The following is an 11,220-nucleotide window of genomic DNA, read 5'->3' on the forward strand; positions in this document are numbered from 1 at the left end:
ATATTTTAACTGGAGCATATTAATATCGGCCATCTGTGGTGTGTGCACCAGTTAGCTCAGTCTGCAGCAAAGCATGCTGGGTAACAGCCTGTAATGCATTCTATATTGAATAGGGGAATGGATTCAGCCCTCATGGTGATAATAATAATGATGTAATGTTATCCACATAATGATCCACATAATATGTGTGTGACATCGATCGCATCGATGTAGGTTACCTTACTGCCTGTGATGGTTGCAGAGATGTGTGCGTTGCATGCACTGTGTATTGGATTAGTTTGTCTACTATGCAGGGAATCACACTCCTCATTAAATTTGGATGGGATGTGCAGACTATTTTCTTCTCCAAACTAGTTTCAAGCGTGACGAGGAACGTGGACCAAATATTCATCCATCCTCTCTCTCCCCTCCTCTCTCCTTCACTGCACCCCTAACCTCTTCCGCTATCCAAGACGTCCTCCTCCTTTTAAAACATTTACAGTCCACACGCCTTCTGCTAGGGAAACCAGGCCAAACAGCCTCTCTGTCGCTTATCTGGGCGAGAGTCCTTGACTGAGAATCCCTCTCTGTCTGTCTCTCTCTCTCTCTGTCTCTGTCTGTGTCTCTCTCTCTCTCTTTCTCTCTCTCTCTGTCTGTCTGTCTGTCTCTCTTTCTGTCTCTCTGTCTCTCTCTCTCTCTCTCTCTCTCTCTCTCTCTCTCTCTCTCTCTCTCTCTCTCTCTCTCTCTCTGTCTCTGACTCTGACTCTGACTCTGTCTCTGTCTCTGTCTCTGTCTCTGTCTTATTTCTCCTCGCTCTTCTTTTTTATTTAGTTTTGCACCACACCATTCTTAATGTCGTTCAGATATTCTGGGTTAAAGTATTAAACATTAATGTTTCACTCTTGGAAATGTAGTCTCGTGATTAGGAAAGTGAGCACAACTCATGTTATTGTCATAATTCCAAACCAAATCAAATCAATTCACGTGATAAAGTATCCTTCATGCTAAACGATTCAACGCTCAGCCTTGAAACAGTATGATAACTGCTGTGCTTTCCATCCCCTTGAATGATATTCAAACATATTGTATTACATTTGATGTTGATAGTTTAAGTACTTTTCTTATTTTTGTATAATTTGAGTCAGCATGACCAAAGTGAGAAAAAAATTAGTATTCCCATATGGTTGGCTGTATTTATATGACGAATCCTGCTCTAAATACTAAGGGCATCAACTATTTTAACCATTAAAATGTCCAGTATCTTCATGTGGAATATGCATGTACATTGAACTCCAGGTATGATTACAGTTGAACATATCATTGTCTGTGTAATTACTTTTTTTGTAATGGGAACCAAAATGCACACGCTCACTGCTTCTGATAAGCCCTGATATATTGTTTTCTGTCTCTCTGCCTCTCGAGGGCAGCATATTATGTTTGTATCATGTTAAAGTAGGACAGATAGTGAGACATATATCTCCCATGCACGAGGAAACCATAGCAACAGAAGATAATTTCATAACCTTGATGGTTATGGGTACCAGCGAAAGTAAGCATGAACATCACATGATGACAAAGTGATGTTTTTCTGAACATTTATATGTGCACTTTCTATTGCACTTTTTATGCAATTTGACTGGTGGTTTTCACTCATTTTGTGGCACTTTAATACTTCATAATTGGCTTTTGGAAATGGATTACTAAAAATATATGCAACATATCCCTGTAAACTGGTTTTAATTCAATATAACAGTTATTTTGAAGGACACTTGTTCAATATTCAAACGGTGTCCTTAATGTTGAGCATCTAAAAGCATTCAGTTGGGTCATCCAGCATTCAATGGTGCAATTGTGAACAGTTTGAAACAGTTTAAATTGAAGTTGCTTTTATTTCTCTCTTCTGGCTTCCTCGTATTGGCTGCTCTTTCACTTTATTTCCTTCAATTGACTGACCAATCACCAACGATACATTCAGAACAGTTATAAAATATTACTTTTTTATCAAAACGATCCCAATCTACAGCTTGATGTGCCCCCGGCACGTCCATCCTCTCTCCCGAGAGAACGAGCCTCACGATAAGGTTGAGGCGGGGTCAAAGTTCCCCAGCCGGAGCAGGAGATGAGAACACTCCGCCGTGTTGCCATGGTGACGGCGGTAACCATGTGGGTAGTGTTGTTGAGCATGTGGACTGAGAAGTTGCGGCGGAGGAAGAGTGGGCGAAGGAGTTCACCATGAACGGTCTATTGGGATCTGTCCCCTTGTCTGCCCCCGGAGACGACTTTGGCCAGAGTCTCTGGGCCTGGCATGTGAGGGTAATGGTGGTTTATAGAAAAGGGTCCCATTAAAGGTTTCTAAATTAAATGTTTACATGTATTCAATAAAGCGCTCTACCTGTGGGGCGGGTAGGCCATGTAGGCTGGTATTCACTGCCCCACAGATCATTGGTAGGCTAACTGTCCGGGAAGCAGGGGGTCGGTGTGCGGCTCTCTGCGGGGTCCTGCTCCAACGACCACGGGAGAGGCGAGTTCCGCTTTGCTGAATTGATGACCGACAGCGATACCTGGTGGCCGATGAGCGGAATACTTTGTATAGACCTGATAGTGCGTTCACTAAGAAATGTATTCCTGTTCAAAAAGACATTCATGATAATTGTGCGTACAAAAAAATACATGCATAAAAAAAAGGGGAGCGAGTGAGTTAGAGAAAGACTTGTTAATTCAAAAGAGAGATTCATCAACAAAAGTGCATTTTTGACGCACGGGTTTGATTAAAGATGGACTGATAAGGCAACTTATGCAATCTGCGACTGTGCTGGGAGGGAGAAAGTCCTTACATGGTCCTACTGGGCCAGGGGGCTGCTGGTGAGCGGGCTTTAAGGAAGGAGACGGACTGCCTCATCCGGTGGCTACCCCGAGGGGGTTCGAGTCCCGGTGGACATAGGTCTGAGTGGGGGGCATGGACATAATATAAATGTGGTTCGGCCTCCCTTCCGCGGTTCGACCTCCCTTCCACCTCCAACTCCTCCTCTTTCCACTGGAAGGGGAGGAGGAGGAGGAGGAGGAGGAGGAGGAGGAGGAGGAGGAGACTGTCAGGAGGGCGGTGTCCTCAAGTGTGAAACCCCGGGACATGTCTGATCAGGCGAGACGGTGTATCTTAGAAAAGGTATTTGCTCGCCTCTGTTCCTTCCGGAATGTGTGGGCAGAGAGCTCTGGGTTCAGAGTCTGGGCTGAACCGGAGTGGAACGCATGTATATGGAGGCCAAATGTCTAGAATAAGATAAGGCTTTGGATATAATATGTGTACAAGGCTATGTATAAAAGGCTATATATAATGTTCTATATTTCCAACCTATTCAGATAATGTATGATTGTAATATGACAAAACCACAGAGAAGTTTTGGATGCTCAAACTTAAACATTGTTGTGTGACGCACACAAACACACAAAGCCATCTACACACGCAGGCACACACACACACACACACACACGCGCGATGAATGATTTCGGAAATGCGACTGCAGACGACAGGTATATCAAGATATTAGTATCTTTATATACTAGACCCAGTGTCTCTACTGGACTAGACCCAGTGTCTGCACTGGACTAGACCCAGTGTCTCTACTGGACTAGACCCAGTGTCTCTACTGGACTAGACCCAGTGTCTCTACTAGACTAGACCCAGTGTCTCTACTGGACTAGACCCAGTGTCTGCACTGGACTAGACCCAGTGTCTCCCCTGGACTAGACACAGTGTCTCTACTGGACTAGACCCAGTGTCTCTACTGGACTAGACCCAGTGTCCCCACTGGACTAGACCCAGTGTCTCTACTGGACTAGACCCAGTGTCTCCCCTGGACTAGACCCAGTGTCTCTACTAGACTAGACCCAGTGTCTCCCCTGGACTAGACCCAGTGTCTCTACTAGACTAGACCCAGTGTCTCTACTGGACTAGACCCAGTGTCTCTACTGGACTAGACCCAGTGTCTCTACTGGACTAGACCCAGTGTCCCCACTGGACTAGACCCAGTGTTTTTTTTTTTTATATAGTTTATTTATAACCCTAAACCAGTTTTTTTTAAGAGAGTTGAACTGTATTGTAACTTGTAACTTGTGCATTTCCTGATTTCAAACTTATTCCTGGTAAACTATAAAAAGTACCACAGTTTACAAAAGGTAGGATCATTATAGTACTATATGCTGTATACTACTACACTCTCCAAAGGCAATTCAATACAATCAACTATGTTCTAATTAACGGAGTCAAGAATGCAAGTGAATAGCACCATCTACTGGGAACATAATATTCATTTGTACCTTTATATGTGTTAACCACAAAACAAAATATTTATTAAGTCTTTACACATGACAGGAAACCCTAAAGGAATATTCAGCTCTTCAAGTAGCTCATCAGACCCTCTTATGGAGCCTTGCACTCCTACTCTAAACCCTGTGACGGTGCCACCTCCTCCCTACCCTCCTCCTACTATGGGTGGGTATAAACATTATGCTCATATCACTTTATGATAATCTCAGATGCTGACACGAACATAGCCCACATAGGAGTGCTTGCAAGTTCAAACATTTCACCTTAATCAACTGAATCATGAAGGGTGGAATTATTATTTTTTTCTCCCTTGAGTAGAAAAAGTTACTTTACGTTGGACCATGACCACGCCACCCGTGGTCATGGTTGGTACTGCACCATAAACAGCGCTCCCAGCAACCGTGGTTGGTACTGCACCCTATATAGCATTCCCAGTGAACCTGGTTGGTACTGCACCCTATACAGCGCTCCCAGTGAACGTTGTGGGTACTGCACTTATATAGCGCTCCCAGTGACCGTAGTCATTACCGCACCCTATACAGCGCTCCCAGTGACCGTGGTTGGTAATACAACCTATACAGCACTCCCAGTGACCGTAGTTGTTACTGCACCCTATACAGCAATCCCTGTGCTCATGATTCGTGCTGAACTCTTTATAGCACTCCCTCTAGCCACGGTTTGTACGACACTATACAGCACATAACTTTGATATTCTATATATAATTGTTTTAATACAAAATAATTATGTCACAAGCGCCTTAAGACAATTATTTCATAAAATATAAATTAGAAACTATTTATAAACTTTATAAACTTAACCAACCGGGGGTGCTGAAGCACCCTCTGCACCGTTCTGTCAGCGATTCTGCATCTGTACTCACACATCCATGGTGGTGCTATTTAGCCTGAGTCTCACTCGATCGCCATGGATTTATATATTAATCACCCATCTGTTGGCGGGCGAGCTGTAGATATCATTTCATACAGCTCGAGGTTACACAAGTTTCCCGTCTCAGTGATTAATAACAGTTAAAGACCACCTTCTAGATATTACAAATAAGGCTTTATCAATTACATTTATAACCTCAGTATTATTCAGGATCCCGACAGTAATTGGTGACTTTTCTGCAGGTCGAGGAGCCTACGAGGGGGAAAGTAATCGGGAAGCTCAAGGTGGGAGTAGTTTCAATTGCTCTTGCTTTAAATTCAATATATATTTAGCATATATAAACAAACACGAGAGAGAGACACAAAACCAATAATGCCTGAGATGTAGGCTTACATAACTAACGATCATTTGAATTTGTCCCTTCCTATTTTGACTTCTAACTTCTGTCTAAAATCACACAATAATTATAATAGTATTGGTAATAATACAATACCAATGAGACCTACGCTACACACACACTACACACACTCACATCCACTCATACACACACACGCACGCACACACGCACGAACACGCACACACACACACACACACACACACTCACACACGCTCGCACGCGCACACACACACACACACACACACACACACACACACACACACACACACACACACACACACACACACACACACTGACACACACATACCTATACCATACCTACACTACATACCTACATACATGACAGTTATGGCATAAACCTTTCAAGAGCGATGAATGTCGAATGTAATAAGAATGTAATCATTTATAAGAATGTGACTTTTGTCATTTATAACATCAGACCGATCACTGGTTGTGTCTTGGTGTTGCAGTGGAGAGTGATAACGGTTATCTCTTTTGGAGATGGGTTCTGCCAGGGTCTCCATGGAAACATAATATCATTTTAGAAATGTAATGATGTCATGTGAATTGTAATGTGTATTCAAACCTGTTGCGCAGCAGAGAGGGCTGTTGTTTACCGTCTCTGACAGATAAAGCTACCAGTCTACGCGCGGTGGACTGGGAGGCCGATCTAGCCCTGTTGGAAGACACACTCACATGGGATGTCCCTAGAGGTTATCTTGTGTAAAGGCTGATCAACCTCACACCTTTGGCCACTCCCCTTGGCGGGACTTGAACCAGTGTCTCCAGAGCTGATAAGCAACATCATTGTCTGACGCACCAAAGAGACACTTGTGACAACCTTGTAAAAGTGTGAATACAGATAATGAATTATGAGCCATGAAATGAGCTCTCCTTTAATACTTGATTCGTATACATAGTGAAAAAATTCTAAATAAAGGTACATTTGCATGCCATACTCCGTATCTAACCCTATTCGAGCAAAAAGAACAAACTAAACATTCTTGAAAAAAAATACTAATCAATTGAAAACAATGAAATATTACATACATATTTGTTTTTGTATGTACATATATTTATACATATATATATACATACAGTATACACAAACATATATATATATATACACACGCGTGTGTATACTTTCTTTGTTGGCCTACAACAACAGGTGTGTTTGTGTATGTGTGAGCGTTATCTGCTAAATCTTTTTTTACATAAATGCTATAGGCCCAGATGGCAACTTGGCGAGTCATTAAATCTGTGCGTTGACCTCCCATTAAATCAACGGATCAGTTCATGCATGCACGCAATCCTCTTAGGCACTGCTTAAACGTACATCTGCAGGGACCTAATGAAATGTTTGCCTCAATCACGTCTCCTATCTGGAGCAGAGGGTCAGGCAGGCGGAGGACCCTGCGGCAGGGGGCCGGGCGCGGGGCCTCATCAGGAACTCTCAGGCCACCCGTTCCCCTCCACAGGTCTTGGGGTACCTTTGGAAGTCCTTTTGCTTTGTATTTTTGCATGTAAGATAAAATGAGGGACAGAGTAGCTGCCGTTGGTTGCTGGCCTGAATGAATAGAGCGGCCGGATGTCCGATTGCTGTGAATTTGCACTTGTGATATCAATTTGGCTTGTAGCCTTCTTCTCAATCTTCTTTTCAATAAGGCTTTTCTTAAGTTACTGTTTTGGTGTCTCCAATTCTTACTGCTGCATCAATACCAAAATGTAATGCATGTATTATTGCATGTTATTATTAGAATGTATGTATCTATGAACCAGTAGGTACGTATGCATGTATGTATGTATGCATGTATGTATAGGAATGTAAGTATGTATGTATGTATTCGTATGTATTTATTTATGTATCTATGAATGAATGTATGAATGTATGCATTTATGTACGTATGCATGTATGTATGTATGTATGTATAATATATATATTCATGTTTGTATGTATGTATGTTTGTGTGTCTGCATGTATGTATGTATGAATGTATGTATGTACGTACGCACCTATATATGTATAATAAACGTATGAATGTACAGTATGTATGTATGTACAGTATGTATGTATGTATGTATGTATGTACAGTATGTATGTATGTATGTATGCATGTATGTATGTATGTATGTATATGTGTTTGTATGTACGTATGCAGGCAAAAACTCAAGAGGAAAGTCAAAAGGTACTCGTTAAAGGTAAACGCAAACAAAAGTTAAAAGAATAATATACTGTATATGCAGTGTATATATATACAGATCTATTTATATCCCGTTACCATACACTATCCTTCAAACCCTAGAGCAAGATATTGAACAAAGTACATCATAATTGTTTAACAAAACTCTACTCTTTCCCGTGCTCCCTGCAGATCAAAGTCAGGGTTTAAGTTGTGTGGTTGGCCTGTGATGTAACATCCTCACACAGAGCCAGGCCCAAGGGCCCGCTGGGGTGGGATTACACTTTCATTCAGCGCCGTTTATTTGAGGGTTTAACTGGATAAAATAGGCTTAGCAACACAATGAATCATGAGGCCCATAAACCCCCAAAGGATAGATTTGGTGAGGCCTACGGCAGCGGAGAATCCGTTGGACATCTGTGTTGGGATATCTAGATCCCATGAGCTGGCAGTTTTCACCATGTGCCCTTTTTTTGATCAGCTGATCTTCTTGATGACTGTAAACACAGGGGCATTTCAATTGGGTTTATCATCATGAATCTACCATACCAACTGCTCCTGATTTATATTAAACAATGACCCCAGCTCTGTTTACTTCTCTTAATAAGAATCCCTAAATCCCATATGCATAAAATGAGTAAAAAAATAAGTATCTCTCAAAGCCATAAAAGATTATATGTATGAAAAAGAGGTATCTTTGCATGGTACTAAGCTATGGTATGGAGGTTGACCACTTAAGTCGTATAGGTCAGAATACTTGGTACCAGCAGAGAGGTTACTAGGTTTGCTGATTAGAATGTGTAGCTAGTGGCTACATCCACTGGACTGGACCTAGCATGGTTCTTGGCCATGAAACAAGAGGGTACCTGCCAACAGATACATTAGCTGGAAGGCCTCAATATGTACTAACTAGGCCTATATTTGTATATAATATATTAATGTACTATATAATATATATATATTTATATATATATAAATATAAAGAGTTAAGTTGGAGCTGTCTGGCAGTGTTGCAGTGTGGAGGGATGATGTAAGAGTGAGTGACAGCTCGGCTTAATTGACAGCTAATTAGGATCAATTCATTTTTCCTGATACACAATTGCTTTCTCAGCCACTCTGGGTTTGTTTCCACCCTCCCTCGACAGAAACATTTCCCTCACTGTAATTTTCTAAGGTTAAAGGTGCCTTGAGTTGCTTTCCAAAACTCTACAGGGCTGCAGGTATTTCTTAAGGACCACTTTATATACATTATTGACTCAATTATTGATTAAAAAGGTCAAAAGGTTTTGATCCAAATGCAACCCCTGAAGTGCAGCCAATGAGTGATGGACAGCAAAGCGTATCCTACACGAGGGACCCAGATCATTGGTTGAGATCACATCAGGCAACAAATCTAATTTTGAGGTTAAGGCTGTAAATTTAGTGTTGATGATTTAGTTATATTCTTTATAACCTGTTATGTTTAGGTCTACAACCACTTTGTGAAATACTTTTAGCAGCAGAAACAAGCAGTGAATGAGTGGAAGATTATCTACTTTGACTGGGATGTTTATCTTGTCAAGATAATCTACTTTACTGTTTTATCTTGACTGGAGAAGAGCTTTTCCTTTTCCTACATCAAGATAAATTGTAAAAAAACAACAACAGCCTTTTGTTCACATGGCGTATCTTTCCTGGTAGCAATACAACTGATGCATACAACTGCTCCATCTTTCAAGGACGCTTTAAAAAATTTGAGTGACACATTTTATTTGGGGGCTTCGCTTTTGTTTTGTTTTTGCGGCACAAACCCAGCTATGGACCGGGAGAGGGGGCCACATGAAGACAAAGCAATCCTTGTCTAAACTTAAAACCGTTCAGAGATGAATTGGAAATCCATGTCCGTGAAGATAGGAAACACTTTGTAGGCCAACGATAAGGGGAACTTTGTTTCTCAATGACTCCTCTCTGGCCGCATGTCTGCTAGGGACTCCTTGCTGAGTGTTTCCGAGAGATCTGTACAATATTAACAGAGGGTTGAGTAATGCAAACGCCAATGGTCTCTCTATCAGGCCGAGCAAGAGATAAGCTATCGCTGAACTGGTCGCTTTATCTTTCACCCTCCGAGTTTTACGAAAGCGACGTCACGTGTGGGCCGACTCCACCAGCAGTGGAGCGGTCCAGCAGTAGACTCAGGCCTGCTATCTATCCTTATGGGGAAAGAAGAGTTAAACGAACCATGCAGGATATTTCTAGAATTGTCTGGATTTCCCCAAAAAAAACTTAGACTTGTACATGTCTGTTCATTAGGACTGCCTTGCATATTTCACCAATGAAGTTCCAATAAACATTTAGACCTGTACATGTGTGATTAGGAATTGCCAGCATGTCTAGAGAATTGAGAATTGTACATGTCTGTCCATCAGAAATGTCTATTAGGTCTCATTTCACCCAATGGTCATGATGAACCAGCAGATCTAAATAGGATCCTTCAGTACACATCATGCCTCTGATTTAAGGCCCTTTCCCCCTTTAATTCCCAGTGCTGATGTCTGCATCACAGATTATTGCTGGTAATCAGTGTTGAGCCAACGGCAAGATTAATGTCCCCGGATCAGGGCCATAGGATGAACCTATATTGCCATTATTACAGTAATAGGAGCCAGATGGGGGAAAAGTCCAACCCCATGATAATGCGCTTTTGATACACCCTTCTATAATGACAGATTCACGTGGCGTAACAGCCTTTCACTGAGTTGAAACTCAATGATGGATCCAAACCTTCTGTGTTGATCTCCTTCAATGAGGCATATTTGTGATTTTGAAGTATATGTTAACATTTTTAAATAGTTTATGATAGTATTTGTCTCCCCCATATAATATAAATTAAAAATAATCATTGAAAAGACCTGCCTGAAAAATAATACACAAATGTTTAATTATTGCGTATAACTGTTTTTGACTCGTTAGTATGATATAACTCTAAAACCGTAATAATGACTAAGTCCTTTTTAAGGTACTGCCCTATGAAGAGAGTGATCGGGACTTGTAGAAGTTACTTATGTTGAGATCTCCACAAGAGTAAAAACCGTTTGGTTCCTAAAAAGCAGTGAATAAACTGCTAGAAGCAACATATGACTATTTTCTCTAATAAAACATTTTAAGTGTGTGTATCTACATATTTTTGGAAATATTATTTATGAGCCGTTGCCCATGTAAACATGTGTAATAAAGCACCTCTCTAGACCAGCTGAACCACATTCTGGAGCATCATGGTGGAGATGTCATGAGTTCTGCCGGAGGGTGTGAGCTCGCCGGCCTGCTCCAACACGATCAGGATGGTCCAACCCGTTATAAACAGGTCATGTTGGGTTGATATTTCTACAAGTAAAGGCATAACCACAGCCCAGTGTTTTATGACATTAATCTAATGGTGTCTGTTACTGATAGGCTTGGGTACAGATAGCCTGCA

Source organism: Gadus macrocephalus, chromosome 4 (genome assembly GCF_031168955.1).
Source record: "Gadus macrocephalus chromosome 4, ASM3116895v1".
Lineage (NCBI taxonomy): Eukaryota > Metazoa > Chordata > Actinopteri > Gadiformes > Gadidae > Gadus > Gadus macrocephalus.